The following is a 14,347-nucleotide window of genomic DNA, read 5'->3' as shown; positions in this document are numbered from 1 at the left end:
CTAAGGTCACACTAATGATGCAATTGCTATCCCAAATCACCTTTTCCTCCTAATGTTGTGAGTACTTTCACTGTTCTCCAGCCATCCAATATCCTTCTGCCCTGCCATTTAATAACAATTCTTGCAACTGAGTCTCTAATTACACAAATCACCTACTTCAAAACTGCAGAGTAAATGTAACACAGTTCCACTAACCTGCACCCTGCAAGTTGGGCTCCATCTTCATGGAAATCATCTTTGTAACTTCACTTCAGCATGACTTATGTGCATGTGTTCAAAATGTCTTCACTGAAAATTAAGGCAAACTTCCCATGTAGTCTTTCTCAAGTATCTAAATTATTTTTAGGCTTATTTCATTACCCCCATGCTTCCTGACAGGACATATGAAGACTCTTATTCAGGTTTTCTGCTTTCTCCTGATCACCCTTTTCAATTTGCCATCAACCCTGCTAGATCTTGTATCTCTACTTTTTTCTACATGGAAAAAACCCAACATTTAGTAAGAGCACAAATATTTTTTACAGTTGCCAGAATTACCTGCATTTACTGCTGCATCAGAAGTTCAGCCATGCCAGGAGTAACTGAAAGCTCCTCATCAAGTAAGCCCTGAACACTGCTGTAAACTGGAATTGCAAGAACATTTGGATGCTTAACAACTTATGGACTTTGCAATTTGAATGTTCACTTCTGCAGTTACAATTACAAACAGCTTTTCATGACACTCAGACACATTTGGGTCTTTTGCTTTAGTGAGCCTTTTTTCCCTTGCTTTTTCCCTAAATGATGTTTGTGTAAAACATGAATTAAAAAATCATGCCACAAAGTCTCTTGAGAGCTAGAAAAAGGAAAGGCAAGTTAAAGCTGCTTAATTTCAGCCTCACCTATAATCAGCCAAATAAAGAAAAAACAACAAGAAAACCTGTATTATCTATATTTTGGCTTGAGAATAGACTGCACAGCTATTATAAAACTTACTTAAGGGTAAAAGGGGAAAAAAAAGTCTGCAGAGACAAGGTTCCAATTTAGGATTACCATAGCAACAGAGAGAAGGGAGGGGAAAATTACCAGATTACTCTCTCAGATCATCAAATCCTTGAAAGAATAAATTTAGATTTGAGTTTCCGTCAAATTAACTGAATTCATCCTATTCATTAATGATAAACATATCTAATTAAGGACTAAATTAAACAAGCAAAAACTGTAGTACAAGAAACAATGTAGCAAATACAACGTTTCAGATCTCACTTTTCCTTCTATCATAAAACATATATTTGGTATCACAATAAGTCTTCATAGCAGCAACCAACACCAGAATTATTTAGAAGGTGTCTAGTTCTGATTAAAGGTCTGCAAAGAGAAAAAGCCACTTGAAATCTGCCTCATTCTTGTTAAGTGGCTTGAGTAGCTACACTACTGAAAATATATATAATTATAATAATATTCCCCCATTTGCCTTGGGGGTGTAAATATAGTGAAAATATAGTTTCAGAACAGAACATACATACATACAGAACTAACATATTTCAACAACATATGTGGGCACAGTAATGATCCCAGAAACCAGGCAGTGTAGAAATAAGCTTAAGCTCCTCAAAAAGGTGACATTCTGAAAAACAAACCCAGGATAACCTAAGTAACTAATTATTAAACGCTTTTAAATTGTGCAATTTTTAACATTCTTAGTATTTCAGAGTTGTTTTAATAAATGCCTAAATACAAAATTATATAAACATTACATAAACCTTAACAATGTTTTATTAACAATTATAATTATACAGTAGCAATATGTCTGTCTGTCTGTGTGGTTTTCCACTTTGCTTTCAGTCTGTTTAGAACTTGCACTGATCTTGATGCTGCAGAGTTATGTGAGCCATCTTCTACTGAGTTTCTTGCCTCTCCCCTGGGAGGAGAATTAGTGCTTGCAGCATAAGGTAACGATTGGACAGGTGGGATGTCCACTTCTGACCTGCCCAGCCTTTGTTGTAGACCTGGGACACTTTCATACATTACCATATGCTAATGACTGATTAAAAAAGCAAGAACAATAGAAGTGCCTGTCTTTTTGGGAGAGCAGCTATGTCAATGCTTTAACCAACTTGCATTAGAAAGGATCCCAAACCCACAGAACCTGCAGCTGAAGTAGCACATGCAGCTACAAAGGTTTAATTTTGACATTGTGGGCTTTGCTTGAGGTGTGGAGAGTCATCTCCCCACTTTAGTGGTAAATATTGACCCATAAAGACTCCAAGCCTCAGGCATCTTTTCCACCAGCCAGAATGTTCAATTAATAAGGCTGCCCTCATAATTTGCAAGGCTGCCCAAGTGCAGCTTTGCTGGCTGGCATTCAGGTTTGAAGCATGTTTCCCAGCCTTCTGTTCCCCACTGCTGGCTCCCACTGAGCTGCTGCCAGAACTCTCTTTATTTCCTGGTGGCTGGGCAGGCCAGGGGACAGTGTCTGAGACACCTTCTTCCAAGCTGTGCAGCAAAATGTTCTCTGTGTTCCCTGCTCCTGGCTCCTCCCCAGGATTCTGCAGCGAGGGAAAATAGGAGGATACTGGAAGAATTGTCATTCCACTTGTGTGAGGCAAGGGCAGGGGCAGGTTCTGTGGCCTCTCCTTGTCCCCAGAGCAACATCTCCATTCACAGCCCGGAGCTGAGGCAAGGGAAGCGTCCCAGGTCAACAACAAAGGCTGGGCAGGTCAGAAGTGGACATCCCACCTGTCCAAGGGTTACCTTATGCTGCAAGCACTAATTCTCCTCCCAGGGGAGAGGCAAGAAACTCAGTAGAAGATGGCCCACATAACTCTGCAGCATCAAGATCAGTGCAAGTTCTAAACAGACTGAAAGCAAAGTGGAAAACCACACAGACAGAAAGACAGACAGACATTGAGTTAAAAGCAGCAGCAGAATCAAAGAACAGGATGGTCCTCTCTGAGTCCAAGGTGCAGAAACCCACCCACCAACCTTCCTTGATACACAGAGATGAAACAGCTTTCCTTTGGATGAAGGATTGATATCTTATGTCCCTCTCCATCATGTATGATTCACTTGCTTTGGGAAAGCTCTACAGAATTTACTAACTTTTTACCCAAATCCCTATATAACTAAACAGGAGAAAAGCCATAGATTTATAAGTACAGCTGAGATCTAAGCAAACATCTAAGATAATTATTAATTTTTTTCTGCCTATTAATAGAGTAAAAACCATTGCAATACTGTACCATAAACATTGTACATATCCAAATAAATTTAACTGTATACTTCTGGCCACGAACACGTCACAAAAAATAATTTACAAAAACAAAACCATTTTATCCTTAATTCACCTATAAAAGACATAAATTTATTCCAAAATATTTCTAAGTCACCAGTTATAACTGAAATCACCAGACTATCTTTGAAGACTCACCATCTAATAAATTTTACTCTAAGCCCAAGAGGGTGTGGGAAAAAAAAACCCAAACAAAAAACCAAAAACCCCACACTTTGCTATGCACTAGTAGACTTAAAAATAATATCCACAGTAAGGAAAGAAAATTTACTTTGGAATCAAAATAGAATCTTGTGCTTTACACTGAATCTCTTATTCAAATCATATGGAAATTTGAAGTGACATTTAAAAATAGAGTGACACATTAGCTGTGTAGAATTTCACCTGAAAATCATGGAAACCTTTCCAGTAACTGAAAACAACTAGAGAAAAATTATGAAACTAATGAAATATTATTTGCTACCAACTGAAGTCTCATATGCTTCCCTATTTATCCTTTTTAAGTTCTCATGTCCCCCCTACATGTTGTGTGAGCCCCACGCTCCCTCCTCCCCTGCTGGCTCTCTAAGGCTGGCCAAGGCAGTGACAACAGCTGGGGCTGGATCAGCGCTGCCCATGGCCTGCCTGGCTCTGTGTGTGTGTGTGTGTGTGTGTGTGTGTGTGTGTGTGTGACACCTGCACAGAGTGTGTGTGTGTGTGTGTGTGTGTGTGTGACACCTGCACAGAAACAGCCCTGCCCATGGCCTGCCTGCCCGTGTGTGTGTGTGAGTGTGTGACACCTGCACAGTGTGTGTGTGACACCTGCACAGTGTGTGTGTGTGTGACACCTGCACAGCCACAGCCCTGCCCATGGCCTGTGAGTGTATGTGTGTGTGTGTGTGTGTGTGTGTGTGTGACACCTGCACAGTGTGTGTGTGTGTGTGACACCTGCACTGTGTGTGTGTGTGTGTGTGTGTGTGTGACACCTGCACAGTGTGTGTGTGTGTGAGTGTGTGTGTGACACCTGCACAGTGTGTGTGTGTGTGTGTGACACCTGCACAGTGTGAGTGTGTGTGTGTGTGTGTGTGTGTGTGACACCTGCACAGCCACAGCCCTGCCCATGGCCTGCCTGTGAGTGTGTGTGTGTGACACCTGCACAGTGTGTGTGTGACACCTGCACAGTGTGAGTGTGTGTGTGACACCTGCACAGTGTGTGTGTGTGTGTGTGTGTGACACCTGCACAGTGTGTGTGTGTGTGTGACACCTGCACAGCCACAGCCCTGCCCATGGCCTGCCTGTGAGTGTGTGTGTGTGTGTGTGACACCTGCACTGTGTGTGTGACACCTGCACAGTGTGTGTGTGTGTGTGTGTGTGACACCTGCACAGCCACAGCCCTGCCCATGGCCTGCCTGTGTGTGTGTGTGTGTGTGTGTGACACCTGCACAGTGTGTGTGACACCTGCACTGTGTGTGTGTGTGACACCTGCACTGTGTGTGTGTGTGTGTGTGTGTGACACCTGCACTGTGTGTGTGACACCTGCACTGTGTGTGTGTGACACCTGCACTCTGTGTGTGTGTGTGTGTGTGTGACACCTGCACAGCCACAGCCCTGCCCATGGCCTGCCTCTGTGTGTGTGTGTGTGTGTGTGTGTGACACCTGCACAGTGTGTGTGTGTGTGACACCTGCACAGTGTGTGTGTGTGTGTGTGTGTGTGTGTGTGACACCTGCACTGTGTGTGTGTGTGTGACACCTGCACAGTGTGTGTGCGTGTGTGTGTGTGACACTTGCACAGCCACAGCCCTGCTGCCCAGAGCCAGCCCCGAGCCATGGCCCTCTCTCAGCAGGGACACAACTCTGGCCATCCATCGCACCTCACTGCTGGCAGAAACCTTTTATGTTTGAAGTCACCACTTTCCTGTTCAATTCAGCTGGGTGTAGCTAACAGGTTTAGAAATTGAAGAGAAAACTAAATTCCCTCTAACTCTGGAACACTTTAAGCTGTGCTGATTCAAGGTCACCACACAAGGCTTTGCTAGACAAGATCTTTTGGATTAAAAAAAAGCCAAGTACACATGGTAGATCTCAGTTAATGCACAACAGCAGCAATGTGTTCTTTCAATGGATTTTATGTGGAATGGATGCTTCACGAGTGTACACACTTGACAGATTTTTATCACTATTTTGGAGTGACAATACCTAAAGAAATGGCTTCATCTGTTAAAACACCAAACTCAGGGTATGCTTTATTCTTCATCTCCACAGTCACAATGCACCAACAGTGACTTTATGTTCAGTCATTTGTAACACAGACACAGAATAGCAGCAAAAGAAAAAACCCAAACAACAACAACAACACAAAACAGCCAATAGAAAAAACAGAGAAGACAGTTTTCATGGGTCAAGGTTTACCTCAACACTTTCTGGTTTAATCTGGCACAAGCTATAATAGAACTGAAATAGTACACCAGACCTCTCAAGATGTAAAACAAGATAGAAATAAAAAGCATAAGGAGAAATACAACACATTTGAAATTTGTACAAACTAATCAAAAACAACATCAAAAAAACCTAAGTTTTTATGGCTCCAAGTCAAATTACAGTTTTTAATCCAAATTTGCTTTTAGATGTTTACTGATTCCAACCAAAAACCTAGATTTGTTTTTTTTACCCCCTAGTTTTTGGAGCATAACTGTATCACAACAATCATCCAGTCATTTGATTTGAAAGTATCAAAAATCCCATAAACTGTTACTGATTAACTGCATTTACTACTGTTTCCATGACTTCTTTACAGCACTTCAGTTAGGTGTATGAAAGAAAAACAAAACCTCAAAATTCTGAAATATTTTACTTCTTTTTTTTGAGACTTCCTGAGTCTAGATCTGAAAATCATACGTAACATATGGTACAAAAATCAGTGATTTGAAAGACATTTGTCAATTGGAAATGCAAAGGAATGTTTGATTAGTCTGAAGAGCACACATATGCCAAATCCCAGTTTAAAAGAGTAGTCCATAATATCACAGGTCTAAAACTGAATTGAGATTTGCTTTTATTTATGCTCATTTTTAATTAATCTGCAGGGAAAACCATACAAATAAGTGATAGTGAAAAATTTGTTTGTTGCTCCACTCGTTAGTGCAACTGATGTGAGTGTGAAAGGCTGATCTCACACTGGATCCCAAGTGAATCCAGCAGAGCAGGCAGAGCTCACTCCTCAGCACGCAATCCAATCAGCAAGGTCAAAGGGAGGAAGCGAGGAAGGGACTGAAGAAGTTGCTGCTCCTGTTTGGCCGCACGTCCAAGGACAAGGTTTGCAGCCTCCCTGAAAGGACCCAGGCACAGCAGCAGGCACCCACTGGGCAGCAGTCACTCACAGCCACCTCTGCCCTGAGCCTCTCCTTGCCCTCCAGTGAGGAACAGCCAGACTGAGATTCCCCAGAGCAGCAGCAATGCTTAAACTCATTCAAGACCAGGAGCGTTTACTGAGCTGCTGTACCCGAGTCCTGATGGCAAATGAGCCCATCTCAGCTCACCCTGATTGGAACAGCAGCACTTCTGCAAAGGGCGTTCCTGGAGCCTCTTCCCCTGCAACATCTGCAGCTCCCAAGCACCAAACGTTCTCAACTGAGGAGACCACAGCAAACACCATCCACGGGGTGCTGAGCAAAGAAACCAATGACTCGCTTCAATTTGACTAAAGGCTAGCAAGGTAATTCTCAATAAACAACAGATGCTTACTGAGATGGTAACGATGTTACCATACATTCCTACAGAACCCTGTTACTGTACACATGATACCTTAAAGTGAGAGAAAAAGTAGCCAGAGAAAAAGGTAAATTTGAAGCAAAAATTACTAGAGATCAAAATCTGTATAAGCAGTACTTTTAAAGCATTACTACCTCTGATGAAAAGCTTTCCTCAGGAAAGGAACTGGTTCACATGCTTTACATTTTACACCTCTCTCCACTGACAGGTTTGTACAGCTCCTGCTCTCAGCCCTAGCAAAACCAGAGTACTTTTGAAGAGAAATGCTGAATAAGTAGCAAGACTAGGTAATATTCTCCTGTTCCCTGAGGAGGCTGATTAAATTACATGAATGAAAACTGCCTAACTTAGGTGATCTAGGGACTTCTACGATTTTAAAAATTTATCTTCTTTTGAATCTGTTGTTATAGAAGATGCATAACTTCACAGAGGAGCCTTGGACAGATTCCTCAGGAGATGTCAAATGTCCTGCACAATGGAGTCAGCAGAGGAAACTTACATTCACATCTGCTCACAATCACTTTTCAAATATAAAGCACATACCACCCTAAAACTGACAAAGAAATATTTAGTTGCAGCCTGAATTACTGCTACAGTACTATTTCACAAATCTCTTTGTGGTGCAGCATGGTCCAAGAGTAAGTTCTAATTCAGGAGCCACCAAAGTCAGAAAATCAGCCTGGTGTTTTCTTCATGCCCTCCTGCCTCAGGTGTCTCTGCTGCACAGCAAAAGCCACATTGATTCACTGAAGTAGTGGGCAAGTTTTATTTATATGCATTTTCCCCTCAAAGCAGGCCTGGCTCATTTGCACAGCAAAAGTTTGGGGTTTACAAATTACTCACTATTCACCACTGCTACAACTCTTTAATAATGATGACAGCTATTTCTACCAGTCAGAAAAGCAGTGGGTGCAAGATTTACTGCCTGGGCTCCTCAGGAAGCACTTGTCACATAGAAACGTGCCTAGTAGCAACCAACATGCTAAGCAGCCTCTCCTAGTTTGAAACTTTCTGTTCTATTATTTAATTCTATTTATTAACAAAATCAGCTACTCCAAAATTCTTTTTCTTTCCTCCTATGCCAAGTCATGGAATGTTGGATGAGATTTGCCAAAGGCAGCTCATGCTGTGAAATTACACTTCAAAAAGCAAGATTGGGGCAGAAGCAGTTTTAGCCCTACTTCTGTCAAAGTCTCTCAGTGCTCAAAGGGGTTTTCTCTACCTAATTTCAGCAGATGATGCAAGTCCATACACAGAATCACAAACTGGTTTGGGTTGGAAGGGGCCTTAAAGATCACGTAGCTCTGAGCCCCCTGCCAGGGGCATCTTCCACCAGCCCAGGCTGCTCAGAGGCCTATCCTATATGTGCAAATTAACATTTAATATTGATGGTGAATCTCAAAGAAAGAGAAGAGGTGAGTCATTTTCTGTTGGATACTTCTATAAAAACTGTCACAGAAAAATACTGCTTCAGTAAATGACCTCCTTCCCTCTGCAGCATTAGTGAACCGTGCTCCAATGAACGTATTGGCACAACATGCCAGCCAAAATACTTGCTTCAGCTGAAGCACATTCACATTTTTCACACTTATAATCATCAACCACAGAAAGAGAACATTCAGTTAACCCAACAGTTTTTGGTTAAAAAGCACTGTTCTCAGCACAGAACTTCATAGCAGTAAAACTACAGGACACTTAGACATGCAAACACAATAATGCACATATTATTATCTTGCTACAGTAAAGATGTAAAAACTTGCAAACGCCTCTTCCTCAAAACTCTCCTCAGAAAACCACCAAGTTTGAATTCTGTGAGGCAAATCACACAGATCATTACATTCACTCAAGATTGTATCAAATTTGCTGGCATCAAATCTGTTTACTGACTAGAAAGAAATACCAAAGCCACCTGTTTCAGAAGTCTAGCCCATAGCTGCATTTTTTTCCTCACTTATTACACAAGTGCTCTTAAAAGAATATTTCCTTACTGAGAAACAGAATTTTTATACCATTATATTTAATTTAACAAAAAATGGAAGCCAATCTTAGAAATAGTTTGTATGCCTTGAAAATAAATTCTTTTGCTCTATTAAAAAAAAAAAAAACAAACACCAAAAACCCCGAATTTGTGACAATTAAGGACTGTCAAGAATTCTACTGGCACATATAGTCACGTAACAAGAAGCAGAGCTGTAAACAGCCTGTCTGCAGGGAGAGACCTGTAGCTTCCAGCAGAGCACAGAGGAATTATCCAGCAGCAGTTGCAGTTTGAGAATTCATAAACTCAAGGTAAGGTTTTGCAAAGCTCCGTATAAAAATGTAAGTCACAGAGCAAGAAAACTGAATACCTCTGGTTTATGATAATGTTGTGATCTACAGCAACTTTCTAAAAAGCAAAGAATAAAACCAAAGCAGCAATGAGCTTACAGCACAGAGCTACAGCAGCATCTCACGGAAGATGTAAATTCAGGGCTATTCCTAGCCCCCACCTCAACACAGCCATGGGTATTTTTCCAGCTTGACTGGATTTTCCCCCTCCCTAATTGCTAGTTTTAACTAAAGCCAACACAGATTAAGAATCAACCCTAAAAGCAGCACAGCGAGTGTGCAGCAATTACGTGCAGAAAGGCATGTGACATTTTGTATCAAAAGCAGACCCTAGAAACGCTAAAATCTAGATACCCCTTCAAGCAGAGGAAACAAAACAACAACTGCCCGTCTGCTGCTGGTGCCCCGCCAATCCCCAGCACCGCTCGCACACATCCCAAACCCTCCCTCACTCCTACGTGCTCTGCGGACGATGACTTGGGCTCTCCAGAGCCCGCGTTCGGCCCCGCACGCTCCGCAGGTCTCCTCTGGGGCTGGCAGCAGGGGCAGCTGCAGCCGAAGGGCGGCGGGGGCAGCGCGGGCAGACGCAGCGCTCGGGTGCAATGGAGATTCCAGCGCCGAGCGGAGCTTCCTGCGGCGGTGGCTGGAGCATCCCGGCGGGCACGGCATGGGCACGGCGCCTCCCGAGGCGGCAGGGCTGGCAGCACCTGCCCCCGCGGCTCAGCCATCCCGGCCGGCACCGCAGCGCCGTCCCGCCCCCGCCTCCGCGGTGACCCCGAGCCCGCCGCAGCCCCTCACCGCAGGCACGCTGCGCGCAGTGGTTTTTCCGCACAGCCCGCCACGTTTTCCAGGTAGACGCGGCCCCCTGCGCTACGCTCCGGGCTTACCGAGTCGGTTCCAGTGTCTGCGCCCCAGCCTCTCCTGCCGCCCCCTCCTCCCGTCTCCCCCTCACAGCCCGCCCGCCGCTGCCTGCGCCCCTCAGCCGCCTCCGCACCGTCACCGCCGCGTCGCTCACCCGAGGACAGAGGAGAACGGGCAGGAGCGAAGGGGCCGCGGCGGCCGGTCCCCTGACGAGGCTGTCGCTGTCTCGGTCCCCGCCTCCCGCCGCTCCCGCCGCCCCCTCAGGCACCGAGCGGCCCCCGCCCGACAGGGTGCGGCTTCCACGGCCCGCAAACCCAACAACGGCGCCGCCCATTGGCGGGAGGGCGCGCGCCCGACGAGTAAGCGGCTCTCCCATTGGCGGAGGGGAGCGGGGCGCGAGGGGCGGTGCGGCCGGGCCTCCCCTGGCGGGTCCCGCGGCTCCGGGAGCGCCGGGGGGGCCCGGGCGGCCGGGAACGGGCTGGGGAGAGCCTTCGGACACAGGGAAAGGCTTCTTGTGGCGCTGGGTCCCAGCGGAACGCAGCGGCGCGGTGCCGGGGGAGCTTATCTTAGAGCGGGCCCGGAGATAGGCGCAGGCGGACATCGGCAATCGCCGAGGACGCGCCGCGATAAGGGCTCGTTATCGCTCTGCGGCGGCGGTGTCCGATCGCTGTCAGCTCAGAGCAGGGCCAGGAGGGCAGGACTCAGCTTGAGACCTGCCGTGGCGCGGGCTGGAGACACCTGTCACTGCCGAAGGGGTTTAAGCAGTGGAATATCCTGGGGACGTGAAGTGCCAGGCCGGCGAGAAGCCGCGCGGTGCAGGGAGTGTGCGGATCTATCGCACGGCTGGCACGGAGCAGCCTGAGCAGAGCTTTCTAAATCGCCTCCTTAGGGCTTCTGCATCCTTGGAGAGCTGTGTGCTGGTGTAACCCTGCTTTGTCACAGTCACGGCACCAACTGTAAAGTTAACTTCTTCTGTTCTCTATTTTCTGTCCATTTGTACTATCGTTTCTGTATAATTTTAATTCTGCTGGTCTACACGTCTGCGTGTTGTACAGAATGCTGCCTGCCACGGGGCAAATGAAGACTTGGTGGTCTGGGAACAAGCTCTCAAAACAGTAAACCCTTCTCTGCTGTCTATAACCCTCATCCCCAAGTTACCCATATGTAGGGAAGGCTCCAGCAAGTAGAATCTGATGGATTTCAGGATCCATAAACGCCTCCTGTGGAATGTGGGAGGAATTTAGCTTGCTCCAATCACCTCCACCAAGGAAGCACACACCACTTACCTAAAAACAGGCCATAGAGATATGCATAAACATGTCTGTGAATTCAGCCACCAAAAGTGGTGGTTCACGTGTCAAGTGATGACACAGGATGATTACAGCACATCTGACAAGAAGGCCCTCCTGGACTTGGATCTGCCTAATCAAAACCATCCCAGAGCTGGACATGTGTTAGTGTAATTACTAATGATTAGCAAATTGTATCTGAATATTTTTTTCTAAGAACTGTTTGACGGTTTAACATCATTTCACCTGCCTGGTGCTGATCCCTGTGAACCCTTGGGTGTGTGTACACACATGGCAGTGTGCCCTTGCCCCTGCTCTGCACCTGCAGGCTCCAGCCACCTGCCCCATGCAGTGTCTTCTCTTTGATTGCTTGTCAAAATACTCCATCTTGGCATCTCTCTTCCTTTCTTTCCCTTTCTCACCACAGCATTTAACTCACAGAGCTCTCTCTTGTCTCGGAAAGTAAATAGGAGAATGAATCCATGTTAGAACTAACTCAGCAAAAAAATACTGCTTTGTTTCCTACTTAATGGGTTTCCTCTCCAGCTCAGTGTGTGGCTCTAAGAGCAGCGGTGGCAGGAAGGATGGGGATGTTGAGGGCAGCAGCAGTGCCCAGGGCTGGGGGAGGGCAGGGTAATTTCTTTCTCTGGCAGAGCTGGCTCAAAGTGCTTGTGTAACTGCAGGGTGCAGTGACAAGAGCAGCTTGAGCTGATCAAAGGATGCCTTTTGTCAGCTCCTGTTGCCTCTTCTGCTGCTGTTCCTTTACCTTTCTCTTCTGCTGTCCTACTTTGTGACCTGCCCAAGGGCACAGCTTCCTGCTGTCCCCTTCCAGCTCTCCCCCTGCCCCTTGCATTATCCCTCATAATCATGAGGCCATTGTTTCACCTGGCTAAACTGAAAGAAGAATTGGGGAGGGGGGTGTGTGTGCAGCTTTCTACTGAATCAAGCAACTCCCTCCACAGGCTGAGACTGTGACAGCTGATGCATGACTGTGTTTATCTTCCCTGTTCAGTTTCTGGCCTGCCCCGGTTCCTGACCTGCCTCTGCCCAGCTGCACGAAGAGCAGGGCTGGTGCAATGGCAAAGGCAAGGTTACGTGGGCAGAAAGTCAAGGGAGGGCTCACAAATACTGGCACAGACTAAAGCTGTGTGCTCTGCTGCAGAAAAAAGACAAGACAATCTCAGAAAGCACTTCTGCATTATTTAAGACATGAAGAACTTGTCTTTGTTAACTCTTACCAGCTGGGTTTGCAGCATTACGGCTACAACAAAAGGTACAACATGAACTACGCTGTGGTTTTCAGCCTGCAGCATTTGATTCCTTCAGGATTTTGGGTTGCTGGTGAGGGTTCTGAGAAAAAGACCAAGGCAAGCTTGTTGCCAGGCTTCCACTTGCCATTTGCACACCTGCACATGTTCTGGAGAATAATTATTGGCTTTCAAATAATAGCTGTTCTCCTCAGCAGGCTCCAGCAGCAGCACTGGACTCAACCAACATCCCAGAGTCTCAATGAAAGAGTCAATGTGAATGTATTCATTTACAAATTATTTTCATGAGGCTTTATTAGATATCAGAAAAACAGTACTGTACAGTTATTTTTATGCACCTGCCCTCTTTACCTGGCATTAACACTTCTTGATGCTCAGGTAGCTCCTAGCTACCTGAGAGAAGCACAGCACTAGGCTGATGGCATTAGGACATTTATCTTTTCCTTTATATGGCGTGCACTTACTCCACATAAGCAGTTCCAGGTCAGTTTTCTCACCTATAAACTGGACAGTAAGGTAGCACTAAGGTAGATCTTTCTCTCCTGACCTGCCAGAACTGTTCTGTCCTGACAATCTTTTGACTGGGCAGGACTTGTTTGCCTACTGTCATCATCTGTCCTTCATCTCACACAGACTCCATTTCCCAGAGAAAGTTCTGGATTCTCCAAATAAAGCAATGCCTGTATGTGAATTCTCTGTTGCTTTTTCCATGGGTCTTCAAAAGGAGAGTCTTAACAGCAAAATTTCCTTGTGCCAGCAAAGTAAAAGCCAGGCCCTGGCCAGTCCTACCAGAGTTGGAGTGTTGTGAGGGTGTGTGAGGACAAACACAAATCACCTGTACAAAATACCCCAAGAACAGGCCCATGAGTGCTGCCTCTCTCACTGGCACTGGACTGCTGGAAATGGGACAAGGGAGCTTACACACATGCAGCATTACTAGTGAAAAGCTCATGAGGGATTTGTCTTTGAAATGACTGCATTTAAATGCCTTTTTCAAAGTTATGTAAGGGGTTCTCTTCATTTCAGCTGTGCACAACACCAGTAATATCTCATGGCTTATTTGTAGTATTACTAAAGTTGATCATTGTATGTAAGGTTATGTCTGAAGCACATGAATTCTTATTCTTCAGAGGGAGCTCGTTTTTGAATTTTACTCATTTGTGCAAGGAAGGAAAACTTTCTAATGGACTGAAAATAGCATGTAGAAACAATTTTAATGTAGGTTCAATAGAAAGATTATGTGGACTGGTCTACTTTCATCTCTCTTCACAGCCAAACAAAGACACATCTGAGGTTTGTTTGAGCTGGAAAAAAATAAAAATTAGGAGAACTGAAACAGCAGGTGGGCAAAAGGGCAGAGCAGCTGAAATTGGCTGATACTAAGTGTTGCCAAATTTTATACAATCTTAATCTGAGAGGCCACTTTGGGCTTTAAATTTGAAAAATATTGACTTGATGCTCAGGGGACATGGGAAATTTTTATACATGATTGAGATAAAATGCAAATAGAGCTGCATGGTTCAGGCTGGTTAACAGCAGTTGCAGTTTCACAGAAGCAAAAGTGCAATGATTGCTTTACACAA

General features: G+C 45.3%; 1 protein-coding gene across 12 annotated transcripts in view; it reads right to left on the bottom strand.

Annotated features, from left to right (window-relative positions):
* The window catches only part of ADD1 (adducin 1), a 65,107-nt gene extending 54,598 nt beyond the window's left edge, over window positions 1–10,509 (bottom strand). For 11 of the 12 annotated variants that reach the window (XM_064710214.1, XM_064710216.1, XM_064710218.1 and 8 more), the window contains exon 1: window positions 10,362–10,509. The gene's annotated coding sequence lies outside the window, so the exon portion shown is untranslated. Of the gene's footprint in view, window positions 1–9,804; window positions 9,823–10,361 lie in introns of those variants that run through there. The other variant, XM_064710215.1, reaches the window with a different exon arrangement.
* Between the last annotated feature and the right edge of the window lie 3,838 nt (window positions 10,510–14,347).

The sequence above is a fragment of the Zonotrichia leucophrys genome, chromosome 4 (genome assembly GCF_028769735.1).
Source record: "Zonotrichia leucophrys gambelii isolate GWCS_2022_RI chromosome 4, RI_Zleu_2.0, whole genome shotgun sequence".
Lineage (NCBI taxonomy): Eukaryota > Metazoa > Chordata > Aves > Passeriformes > Passerellidae > Zonotrichia > Zonotrichia leucophrys.
This window is presented reverse-complemented; position numbering and strand designations above follow the sequence as displayed.